Below are 13071 nucleotides of genomic sequence, written 5' to 3'. Positions count from 1 at the left end.
CCATTAAATAATGAACTATTGGTTCTAAGCCATCTCTAGCGATGAATCAACAATTCGAAATGCTTTTCTGCGTATTCTTGATAAACCAACGTTTATATATAGATGTAGGAAGATCTGTTTGGGAAGTAAGAAGTCCCTTTAACATCTCTTTATCTGCAAAGAATTGTCGATGTAAAAACACAGAGACAGAGACAAAAGGCTGATCTTTCAATAGGAAAAAGAGTGGATCTGCAGGGTCCCAAATGAATTGGCTTATTTGAAAAAAGTCTTATTCTTTGGAAGATCTATCTCGTGTCTGGTACTGCATGGTTCCACCCTGCAAGAACTCCGAATAATTCTCTTGAAACTCATCCTCTTCCTCATAAATGATCCGCTTGCCCCGAAATGACATGGCCCAATAGGAAAATCCCAATTCATTGGGCCTTTCGATACAATTAAATAGAAAGCCCCAAGGGCGCCATATTCTAGGAGCCCAAACTATGTGATTGAATAAATCCTCCTCCATCTGTTGCGGGTCGAGGACTCCTTCCCCTTCTTCAAACTCCGATTCATATTTTTCATAGAGAAATCTTTGATCAACGATAAAATAAGATCCTTTTTGAATCATATTTAAGGGATTCCTTGGTTCGGATCGAAGAAGTAATGTCACTCGATCATTATCAAATTGACTGTAACCTTTTTCTGTGTGAGGATCCTACCAGAGCACCTTCTACTTCTAATAGGCCATAAACTAGATCAGAATCATTCTCAACGAGTCCATAAAAAGTGATCCCATTTTTTCATCAGGTCCGGATAGAGACCAAAGGTCTTGAGCGACCGATCCGGCAGAACAACTCAAAAGATAAAGAAGTATCGTTAATTCCTTCATCCTCGTTCCAAGTTTGAAGTACCATTTGTACAAATAAAAATCTCCCTCGTTACAAGATTTCTTCTTCATATAAATAGATATAGGATCTATGGAGCAATTAGTTAAAAGTACATTTTTTTAAATAGCCCTTCTCATCGGATAGAAAAGGATCCCATGATCCTGAACCGATTTTATGTGGGATCGCAAATCCCAAGTTTATCTATGAAGAGCAAATCTTTATCATAAATATACTTAAACTCTCTTTTTTAATTGGCTATTAAATTTAAATATTTTTATTTATTAAAAATATGTTATAATATTTTCCTTTTGAGTTTAGTCATTTCAGATCGTTAGTGAAATAATAAACTTAACATAATGATAAAGATTGACACATAAATTTTGCTCTTGTACGTACCGATATATATCCTGTCTCTAAACAATATCAAACTATAAGTAGGAGCCATTATGCACCGATGCATAATATTCAAATGTGGCTATTGAGCCCTTTTTAAATATTAATATAATTTATTAAATTAAGAGAGTCAAATTATGTAGGTATAGATATATATATTTTATATAACACAATATATAATATATAATTTTGTCTTTAAAGAATCATAGTAGTTACAATAAATTTAATACACCAATTTTAAGTAGATATGAATTTTAGTTCGGCTTCAAATTATATTTTTTGTGTTTGTTATTTTTATTAGTATAATAATATTTGCCTATTTGGGCCGATTCGAGTTATGTTTTTGATAGATGCATTACGGTCTAAAATTATGTTTTATAATTAAAATATATATTTTATATTATTAAAATTAGTAATTAAATGTTATATTTTTATATTTAAATTAATATTTTTTATATATAATTTTTTTTTGTTTTAAAATAATTTTTTTGTATGTTGTATGTTCAGTAGTATCTTGTGAGTGAGTGATGGTAGAATCAAGGGAAAATATAATGCATGTGTAAAATTGATTTCCTTTGGATACAACAACGATTATGACATATATGATTTGGTTTATTTGATCTTTAACTTATATGACATTAATCGTCAATTTTTTTTAATATAATTTTGTGTTTCATCTTATGATTTCATGAATTATGATTTTATACTAATTTTCCAAATCAAATTAAAAAAAAAATAAAAGTGGTTTGCCTTTACACAAGTGGTTAATTTTTTGTGTGGATTTTGTTTTACAATTTTTCGCATTGTTACTAACAATTTACAACACTACAATATCAATTAAAAAAACCTAAACTCTTGTTACTCGAAACCGAATTATTAAACCAATATCCAGAATTAAGAATAAATTTTAATGTTGTTTTGTATGATTAACCTGAATTAACCAAAAAAAATATTTAACTACAATTAGCTCCAAAGTTGTTAATTAAGTTATAGAGACAATACTTAATTTCACAAAATTATAATCCTAAAATTTAATCTCATTTTTTTCGCTTGTAATGAAATTATATATAGCAGCCTTCTCTTTTTTTCTCCTTTTTTCTCTTCTCATCTCATCACGACATCACGATTCTATAGCCATGTCCACTTTTCCATTGGAGGCTACCGTAGAGTTAACCTTCCGGTCTTCGATTGTCACGTCATCACAAACACGACCACCTCTCAATTTGTCCCACATGATGCTCTCATTCTTCATCATAATTCTCGTAATAAGACTATTACATATTGTAATCTTGAAATCAAGGTCGGTTGAAAATTCTAGCACATTATTATTATCTCAAAATCAAGAAAATATTAAGACTATGGGACTTCCCATGCATGTGATCAACTCGTACCATACTTTTCCTCACATTGCAATTGCTAACAATAATGTTGTTAGCAATTGCGACACAACTACTTGTTGCATATGTATTTCGGATTATGGCAAGTTCGAAATTTTGAGGATGATGCCGCAATGTGGCCACTACTTTCACCGGGATTGCCTTGACTTGTGGTTGAAAGTTAATGGGTCATGTCCCCTTTGTAGGGATTCACCATTACAAGGATGATCGTGAAATAATAGCATAGCTCAATCACCACTTTGGAAATGCATGTCAAGGTTTTAAATAATGGCGGTCAATAACTACCGTCACAATATGTGGTTATTACATATATACATGTTTTTCTTTCCCGTAATTCTACATTGAAACACACAGTTGCAATTGTAATTTAAAACCATGATACATATGGTAAATATTTTGGATAGAAGTAGTAGGTTTAGAACATCTCTATATATATGTATAAAATAAGGGATGGTACTTTATCATATGCATGATAAATTAAAAAAATGCATAAAATTTTCCCCTTTTTTGTACTACTCTTTATTGTGAATATTGCTCACTCAACTTATTATAATGAGTGTAGAGCAACTTCCAAGAATAATGAAGATAAATAGCATTTATATATAGTGTTGAATTAGATGAGTTAGATGTATTTATTTTGTATTTTTTTTATTTGGTTAAATAACTTTGTTAGTTTTAAGTTTATAATTAAGTTTTTATAGTTTTAAGACCAAAAAAAGTTTCTATAGTTTAAAAGTTTTTAATTAGATTTTTATATTATTTTAAATTTTATAATTAAATTATTTTTAAATTAAATATTAAAATTAATAGAATATTTAAAAAATAAAAAGACGTTTATATTTAGGAATTTAGCCTATAGGTATGCGCATTTTTAATTTGGAGAAGAATATTCTATTAACACTATCATTTTTTGTACAAAAAAATCTAATTACAAAATTTGAAATAATTTAGGGATCTAGTTAAAAAATTTTAAACTATAAAAACTTAATTATAAATTTGATAGAATTATAAATACTGATAAAATAATTTTAATTTTTGGTTATTTAATTTAGTTTGTATTTTTTACTATTATAATAATCTTTGAAAAAAGGCTATAAAACATTATGAACTCACTAATTAATCCTAATCAAAATACTTTTTTAAAAAGAATATTAATCAATGATAACATCTTTATAGCTCATAAATATATACATTATCTGAAAATCAATTAGATCTAGTTATTAAGATAGCTCTGAAGTTAAACGTGAATAAGGTCTATAATGATAGAGTTAAATGACAATGTTTATGGTTTATTCTCCAAAATTTTGGTTTTGATCATAGATAGATTAGTTTGATTTAAGAGGTAGTGACTATAATTTTTTATTTTATTGTGGAAGGTTAATTATTTGATTTTTTTAAGTTAAACAAAAGTATAGGTGACTCTTTATCTCTTTATCTCTCTCTTTTTTTTTTGATGCAAAAGATTTCTCTTTTTTTTCCACACAAGATAGAATAAAATCAGATCATCTCTCTAAAATCCAAATCAACCAAAAATATCTCTTAATTAATCACCTACTATTTACGAATGATTCTATCTTATTTAGCAAGACTATAGAAAACAACTCTGTCATATTCTAAAGCTCCTAAACACGTATGGTGAACCTAAATAAATCTTCCCTATTTTTCAGTGATAATACCTCCCGGTCACTCTCCTTCCAATGGAAAAAAAAACTCAGCAAAGCTTAATGTCAAGTATATTGGAGTTCACGATAAATACTTAGGACTTCCATCCATTATTAATCGATCTAAATGGAAAATTTGAGTAAATACCTATAGTCCTTACTGAGATTCACACAATTACCCGATGTAATTCTTAAGATTCCGATTTTTTTAATATAGTCCTCCAGATAGAGCTCCGAGCACTCAAAGTGGTCCTTGGACATATTTCTGGTGATGAATCATCACCGGAGCGCTGACGTGGACTCGGTTTGCCACGCTAGAGGGGCCAACGGCTAGCTGAGCTGACTAATTTTCAGTTTGTACTCAGATTGGTCCCTCCTATTATATGTAACCCTAAATCTCCAAATTCTCAAACACTTCATCTCTTCGTCTTGTTCATCTCTTCTTCTTCTTCTTTCATACACTTCTTCCTGTTCATACACTCATTGATAAATTAAAATCATTCATTCATAATTGAAATTCAGGACTTTACTCTAGTTCATTACTGGTATAGGGATACCGAATTAGTAATCTAAGGAATGAGGACTTACGAAATATCAAGATTAAGAATGTCCTCAACTCAGATGTCACCTTTCCTTTCAAAGCCACATCTATTCTGTCTAATTCAGAATTAATCACAAAAAATGAGGTTAGACATGAAATGAATTTTTTGGCAATGTTAGGTAATAAGCATAATAAGTTGTCATACAATCTTTTAGTATGTTTAGATATGTGATGTATGTCCTAAGTGATGATTCTTGCTACACAGAAATTGGAAATTTAAGTGAACAAATTAAGAAATTACTGGATTGAACTTTGCGGCTGTGGCTCTATCAATATCTTCTTTTTCCAGGACTCCAACTTCCACTAGTTCCACAAGCTCCTTTCTTGATATGTTCCATTCTTGCTCCCTCTAATGATTAAATCAACATAGACAGCAAGAAAAATTCAACTTGATCACTCAAAAAATTTGTTGACATTTCTTCTGACCAATGACTAATGTAGCTATCAACATACATACCCCTTTTAATACATTCCTTTCTACAATGGCTACTCTAAGGCCTTTAGCACACAAGGCTGTTGCAATGAAGATCTCCAGAGTGCTTTCACACACCAACACATCATATGAGCCTTGTGCTTTGTCAGCCAGATCGGACGAGTGAAACGAGCTTGGAACAGTAGAGACAACTTGCTGAGGTTCTTGCACAACTGCAGTATATGTCACAAGCTAAAATCACCAATTATAGCTTCATTTCTTTTAATTAATGCAAGAATTTGAATGCCATGATGAAATGAACTTTCTTGAGCAGAGCATATGTTAGACCATAACTGGTCTACTCTTTTCAAGGCTTCATAAGAGTATGCTCCCCAGCACCACCAACCTCTCCACTCACTGAAACACTCTCCATTATCCGCTACAAAATAAACAAGTTTTTATATCAATCTTCAATTGGACTTCTTACAAAGAAAGCACAACATTTCATAACATCCAATGTAAAAAGTGTATGAAAGTTTATGAACAGGAAGAAAGTGTATGAACAGGAAGAAGTGTATGAAAGAAGAAGAAGAAAAGATGAACAAGACGAAGAGATGAAGTGTCTGAGAATTTGGGGATTTAGGATTACATATAATAGGAGGGACCAATCTAGGTACAAACTGAAAATTAGCCAGCTCAGCTAGCCGTTGGCCCCTCCAGCGTGGCAAATTGAGTTCACGTTAGCGCTCCGGTGATGACTCATTACCAGAAATATGCCCAGGGACCACTTTGAGTGCTTGGAGCTCTATCTGGAGGACTACATTGAAAAAATCGGAATCTTAAGGATTACATCGGGTAATTACGTGAATCTCAATGAGGACTATTAGTATTTATTCTGGAAAACTTGTATCCTAATTAATTAAAATAGTGGGAAAGCTATTTTTATATACTCACTATTATGTTTCAGACTACTAAACACGTTGTTCGGTAAGTCGGTTACCGGTCGGTTCAGGTGATGATCCTGGGAGATGGTGGGGGCTCGTCAGGTCGTGGACTGCCGGTCAGAGGTGTGCGAGGTCCCGAGTACTTCGTGTGAAAGGGGGGTGCCACCTGCAAAGACACTCCGACGCCCTTGTCAGTAAATGTGCAGGCGGAAAGGGTGATGTGATATGTGACGTACCTCGGGGGAAGAGCCACTCTTCCCCTTATATATTGTCAGAGGTGGGCCCTGTGAAGGCAGGCCCACTATTCCCGAGACGCTCCCTTCACAGCTGTGGGTGAGCTGTTACGGACGTGTGTCCGGGTCGGTGATGGAGCGCCCTATCCCTGACCGCCCGGGTCGGGTGGAGCTCGGGTCGGCCCAAGCCAGCAGAGGGTTTGGGCCAGGCCGTAACAGTGCCCCACGCGCCAGTGGTAGCCGTGAGGACTATTGGTGGCGCGTTCTTTCTTTCTTCATACGTCGTCGCTATGTCGGCCGCCTGTAGGGGGACGTGCCCCCTGCGCGCGTGTCTTTTGGTTACTGAGGTAACCGTTCAGCACTTCGTTCTCTGTGCTGAGCATTGAATGCTCATAATGGGTTGGGAAACCCCGTACGCAAAGACTATTTTGCCCCCAGTCTTTCGCGCTTCCTGGGAGGCAGTTTTAAATGGTTTGTTTTCGCTTTATCTCTCTTTTTTACACTCCTGCTTCTTTTATCTCCTTGCTATCTCTTTCTTCCTCTTTCGAAGATTTCAGAGCATTGGTGTGATATCCCCACGCATCTTTCCTTCGTCTTTCTTAGTCTCTCGCAACAAATTCAGGTAACCCTTGGGCTTCTCTCTTTTTTGCCTTGTTGTTGAATGTCTATTGCTTGCATTTGCTTTTGTGTTTCCTGCTGTCTTGTTTGGTTTTTGTTGCTGGATGACTTTTCAGTGCTTAGGTAGATGGGTTAAGGGAGGGGTACCATTCCGGGGTAGGTTTTTAGGTAGCTTGCTTGATAGGTGTAGCTTTGTCCATGCTTAATTTTAACTGTTCAGTAGGATGAACATAGTTTCTGGGCATTTTCCGGGCTCCCAATCTCATAGTCTAACGGAGTGGTACCCCGCTGTAGGTATGCCTCGCGTTGTCGCTCGGACTTCTACTTCTGCCGCAAATTACGACCCTTACGCCTGGGTGACCTCGGACATAAAGGACTCGTCTAACCAGATGGATCTGGAAGAGCTGACAGAATTCTGGCAAGCCGGATACTTGTGTGGGGGGACAAACGAGAGAACCAACTACGAGACCTTCGTTCCTGCCCCCGACGAGCGGTTGTACGAGATCAACCTCCGTTCTCCCCGGGTCGCCGACTGGATCTGGTTTTACAAAGCCATGTTCACCCAGGTCGGCGTTCGCCTACCCTTCTCTAACTTTCAGATGTCGCTCCTCAGTCGGATATCCGTGTCGCCGTCGCAGCTCCATCCAAACAGCTGGGCTTCTATCCGCTGTTTCGAGATGGTCTGTGAATATCTCGAGCTGCCGGCGTCAGTGGATGTCTTCCTCTTTTTCTTCAACCTTACCAACCCCTCCAAACAAGGGAAGGCGAGAAAAGGGTTCCTTTCTTTCCGGTCTGCCCAAGGTCGGAGGATATTTGGTCTGTTCGAGGACTCTTACCATGGGTTCAAGGACAAATTCTTTAAAGTTCTCCCCGCTAAAGGTCGTCATCTTTTTTGGTTATCGTTAGAGGGGGAGCGCCTCATCCCAACTTATTGGAGTTTTGGGGCGGGGTCTAATTCTTTTATTAAGGTGACGTACAAAGGGATGTCCCCTGTAGATAAGAAAATAGTTGATGTGTTGTTTGCTCTCTTTGGGAAGAACCCCGTGAACCCCCATCTTCTCATGGGTGAACGGGAGGCCGCCAAGAGCTATATTCGTGAGTCGTTTTGTTTTGTGCTTGTTCTGTTTATCATTGCTTGTTTTTCTTGATCTGACGACTGATGTGTTTGTCTATTTGCTGCAGTGGAGATGTCTGCCTCAGAAACGGGGCTTAAAAATTTGATGAAGACCTTCTTCAAGGACAGTGATAAAGAGAAGGCCGAAGAGAAAGATGCCGGGAAGTCGGGGGGTCCTTCCGAGGAGAAGGAGGATCAGGCTGTGCCCTCTCCCCAGGATACCGGTATGTCGGAGAAGAATTCGGCGGGGCTGCAGGCTTCCCTCCTTCCCGATGAGGTGGTCGTTGGTGGGCATTCATCCTCCACCCATCAGGAAGATGATGATGTGGAACTTATCCACACCCCTAAGAGGCGGAGGGCGTCTGCCAGCCCGGAAGGGACTCTCACCATTATAGAAAGAAATTTTGATGCTACAAAGTTTATTGACTCCCAGCTGATCCCTGGGACGGAGGAGCATTTTCAGGGAACCGACCTGGCTGGACAGGCGAGATGGATGTACCGGACTTTGCTCCGGGGGGCCGTGATAGCTCGAAAGGCTGAGTTTGAGTTGTCGGGAATGCGGGCTCTCCAGACGAAACTCGAGTTCTCTGGCAAGGCAAATAATGATTTCAAGGTGCAAGTTGAGCTGCTTCAAAGCCAGTTGTCTGAGATGGGGGAGAAGCTCAAGGCTTCTGAGGAAAAAACGACATCTGCCGTGGAAAAATTAAAGGCTTTCGACGAGACGGTGGCCCGTTTAGCCGAGCGGGAGATAACCCTTGAGAGCCAGCTGAATGCCGCTCAGGGTCGGGTGGCGGTCTTGGAGAAGGAGCGTGACCAAGCCGTTTCGTCGGTGAAAGCCGCTAAAGCCGAGGTTGAGGAGCTCAGGAAGAAGCTGAAAGCAACCAAGGAGCAAGGGAAGAACGCGATCTCCATGACTGAGGACGCCCTGAAGGCCCAGGTGAAGATCGTGGCTCCCGACTTCGACACGTCGGCTATTGGGGTCTTCAAGATGATCCAAGATGGCAAGATTGTTGACATGCCTAGGAAATGATCTCTTTTAACTTTGGTTCGGTGTGGATTTGTTGAACTTTTTGTTGTGACTTTATGACTTGTATGCTTAGCTGGCCGCTTGGTCGACTTGCCGTTATTGCCGTTTATATTGCTTGTCGTTTTACTTTCGTTATCGTTTTTTCGAGGCGGGCTTATTGCTTGTGCCCGTTTTGCCGTTTGCGCTGGTAACTCGATTGGAGCCATTGCGGTTTTATTTATGGAGCTGTTCGATATGGCTGTGGTTCCGTTGGCTTCCCGGGGTGATCAGTCCCGGGTTGCCGTTTACGAATGCGACCTCGTGAGGTACGCATTGAAAGATAATAAATGGGAGAATTTGGACAAGTAAGAATTAGTCGTTAGCTAGACAAGTTTATGAACACAAAAGGCATTTGATAAAAGTGAATAACTGGGAATTAACATTTGATCAAAGCAAAACTCTACCCAGCTCATCAGGTCGTTTGGTCGGTATACCAGAGCTACGAATAAAATCTCCTCAGGTTACCCGCGTTCCATGTTCTCAGGATCTCCTTGCCGTCGAGTCTTTCCAGCCTGTAGGCGCCTTTGCCGAGCACCTCTTTGATTCTGTAGGGACCTTCCCAATTTGCCGCCAGTTTTCCTTCTCCTGGGGTCGGTAAACCGATGTCGTTGCGTCGTAGGACGAGGTCTCTTTCCTCAAAGTCCCTTCCGAGGACTTTAGCGTTATAGCGCAGGGCTATCCTTTGTTTCAATGCTGTTTCTGACAAGTGGACCATTTCCCTGGTCTCCTCCACCAGGTCCTTTTCTACTGTTTCGTCCACACCTGCGAGTAGTAGCCGTAGACTCGGTTCGCCGATCTCGACAAGTATCACCGCGTCGACCCCGTACGTTAGGCAAAAAGGGGTTTCCCCCGTAGAGCTTTGTTCGGTTGTTCGGTAGGACCAGAGGACCGAAGCCAGCTCGTCGGCCCATGCGCCTTTCTTGTTGTCTAAGCGCTTCTTGAGGCCAAGTAGGATGACTTTATTTGCGAACTCCACTTGTCCGTTTGTTTGGGGATGTTCCACTGAAGAAAATTTCTGTTTTATCCCTAGGCCGGTGAGGAACTCCGTGAACTTCTTGTCAGTGAATTGCGTCCCGTTATCCGAGATGACCACCTCCAGGATATCGAAACGGGTTATCACCTGTCTCTACATGAATTTCCTGCAATTGGGGGAAGATATGCTGGCCAGTGGCTCAACCTCTATCCATTTGGTGTAGTAGTCGATGGCCACTATAAGATACTTGACTTGCCCTGGGCCAACCGGGAAAGGTCCTAAAAGGTCAACTCCCCATTGAGCGAAAGGTCGTGTAGACGTCAGCAGGCTCAGCTCGAAAGCCGGCGCCTTGTGGAAGTTGGCGTTTTGTTGACACTTTACGCACTTTCTGACAAATTCCCTGGAGTCTTTCATCATTGATGGCCGGTAATATCCAGCTCGGATGAGCTTCCTCGCTAGGGCCTTGCCCCCGATGTGGTGGCCGCAACATCCCTCGTGTACTTCTCTAAGTACATAGTCCGTCTGGTCGGGGTGTAAGCACTTCAACAGGGGTTGGCTGAGCCCCTTTCTGAATAGTTGCCCTTGTATGATTGTGTATCTGGCTGCCTCCCTTCTCAATGTTTTGGCCGCCTTCTCATCGTCAGGTAACTTGCCAAGTTCCAGGAAGTTCGTGATGGGGTCCAACCAGGAGGGGCTTGACTCCGTCAAATGGAGGGCGACAGTCGGTTCCTTCACCATGCCCTGGATGAGAGACCGGTTACCCGCTCCTGGCTTCGTGCTTGCTAGTTTGGACAGGAGGTCTGCCCGTGTGTTCCTTTCTCTTGAAACATGTTGGACCGTGACCTCTTGGAACTCTTTGGTCAATTCTCTCACCTTTTCCAAATATTTTTGTAGAAGGGGGTCCCTTGCTTGATAGCTTCCGTTTACCTGTGAGGTGACGACTTGTGAGTCGCTGCATACCTCCAGCCTTGCTGCCCCGACCTCCCGAGCTAACGTTAGTCCACCTAAGAGGGCTTCGTATTCTGCTTGATTGTTCGACACAGGGAACTTGAACTTGGTCAATTGCTCATAAATGACCCCCGCCGGGCTTTCTAAGATGACCCCGGCTCCCCCGGACGTCTGGTTGGAGGCCCCGTCTACATGGAGCCTCTACCGTGTGCCCGCTTCCTCGAGGGGATCACCGGTCACCTCTACCAAGAAATCTGCCATTGCCTGTGCCTTAATCGCATGCCGGGGCTCATACTGCAAGTCATATTGGGAGAGCTCGATGGCCCAGGTCATCATCTTGCCGGCCAAATCGGGTTTTTGGAGTACTTGGCGAATTGCTTGATCCGTCCTCACGACTATACGGTGACCCTGGAAGTATTGCCTCAACCTTCAGGAGGAGGTCAAGAGTGTCAGCGCCAGTTTTTCTAGTTTGCTGTACCTCAGCTCTACTCCTTGTAGAGCCCTGCTTACGAAGTAAATTGGTTGCTGAGCTTTCCCTTCTTCTCTTACGAGCACTGCTGCAAGTGCTTCCTCTATTACTGCTAGGTAGAGGTAGAGTGGCTCTCCGGCCTTGGGCTTTCCGAGCACCGAAGGCGTTGCTAGGATCTCCTTGAAGTGGTTGAACGCTTCCTCACACGCTGGGGTCCATTCGAATGCTATCCCCTTTTTCATCAGATTGAAGAAGGGTAGGGCTTTTGCTGCCAATGCGCCTAGGAAGCGAGATAACGCCGTCAGCCTTCCCGCCAACCGCTGGACGTCTTTGATACAACCCGGGCTCCTCATCTGGAGGATCACTTGGCATTTTTCAGGATTGGCTTCTACTCCTCTTTGGGTGATCATGAATCCCAGGAACTTCCCGGCCTCCATGGCGAAGGCGCATTTGAGCGGGTTGAGCCTCATGCTGTGTTGTCGGAGGGAGGCGAACACACTCCCCATGTCGCTCAGGAGATCGTCGGGCCGTGCGGTTTTCGCGAGGTCTACTGTCTTGCCTATGAGCTCATTGAATATCTTGTTCATCAGTCTCTGGTATGTGGCGCCAGCGTTTTTCAGACCAAATGGCATCACCTTGTAACAATAGATCCCTCCTGGCATTATGAACGCCGTTTTGTCCTCGTCGGGTCGGTGCATCGGTATCTGATTGTACCCAGAGTAGGCGTCCATGAAGCTCAGATACCGGTACCCCGCCGCTGCGTCGACGAGTGCGTCAATGTTGGGCAGGGGATAGTAGTCTTTAGGACATGCCTTGTTGAGGTCGGAATAGTCTACACACATTCTCCACCTCCCACTGTATTTTTTCACCAAAACCACGTTCGACAGCCAAGTCGAGTAGTCCAGTTCTCGGATGAACCCTGCTTCAAGTAGGCTGGCCGTCTACCTGGCCACCTCCTCTGCCCTTTCCTTTGACATCTTCCTCCTCCTCTGGGCAACTGGCTTGGCCTCCGGCTTGACCGCCAGATGGTGTGACATGAGCTGGGGATCTATTCCTGGCATGTCGGCTGGTGTCCAGGCGAAGAGGTCGGCATTAGCTCTGATCATCTCCATCAAAGGTTCTTTTAATTCGTGGGGGAGGTGGTGCACGAAATTGTGATGTCCAGGCTCGAACAAATCCTGGTAATGGCTCCAAAGCTTGGTGCTCTGATCTTAATTCATAATTGTCACAACTTCGATACAACTAACCAGCAAGTGCACTGGGTCGTCCAAGTAATACCTTACGTGAGTAAGGGTCGAATCCCACGGAGATTGTTGGTATGAAGCAAGCTATGGTCACCTTGTAAATCTCAGTCAGGCAGATATAAATTGATAATG

Source organism: Arachis ipaensis, chromosome B4 (assembly GCF_059453495.1).
Source record: "Arachis ipaensis isolate K30076 ecotype BB chromosome B4, ASM5945349v1, whole genome shotgun sequence".
In the NCBI taxonomy this organism is placed as follows: Eukaryota; Viridiplantae; Streptophyta; class Magnoliopsida; order Fabales; family Fabaceae; genus Arachis; species Arachis ipaensis.
Note: the sequence above shows the minus strand (reverse complement) of the source record.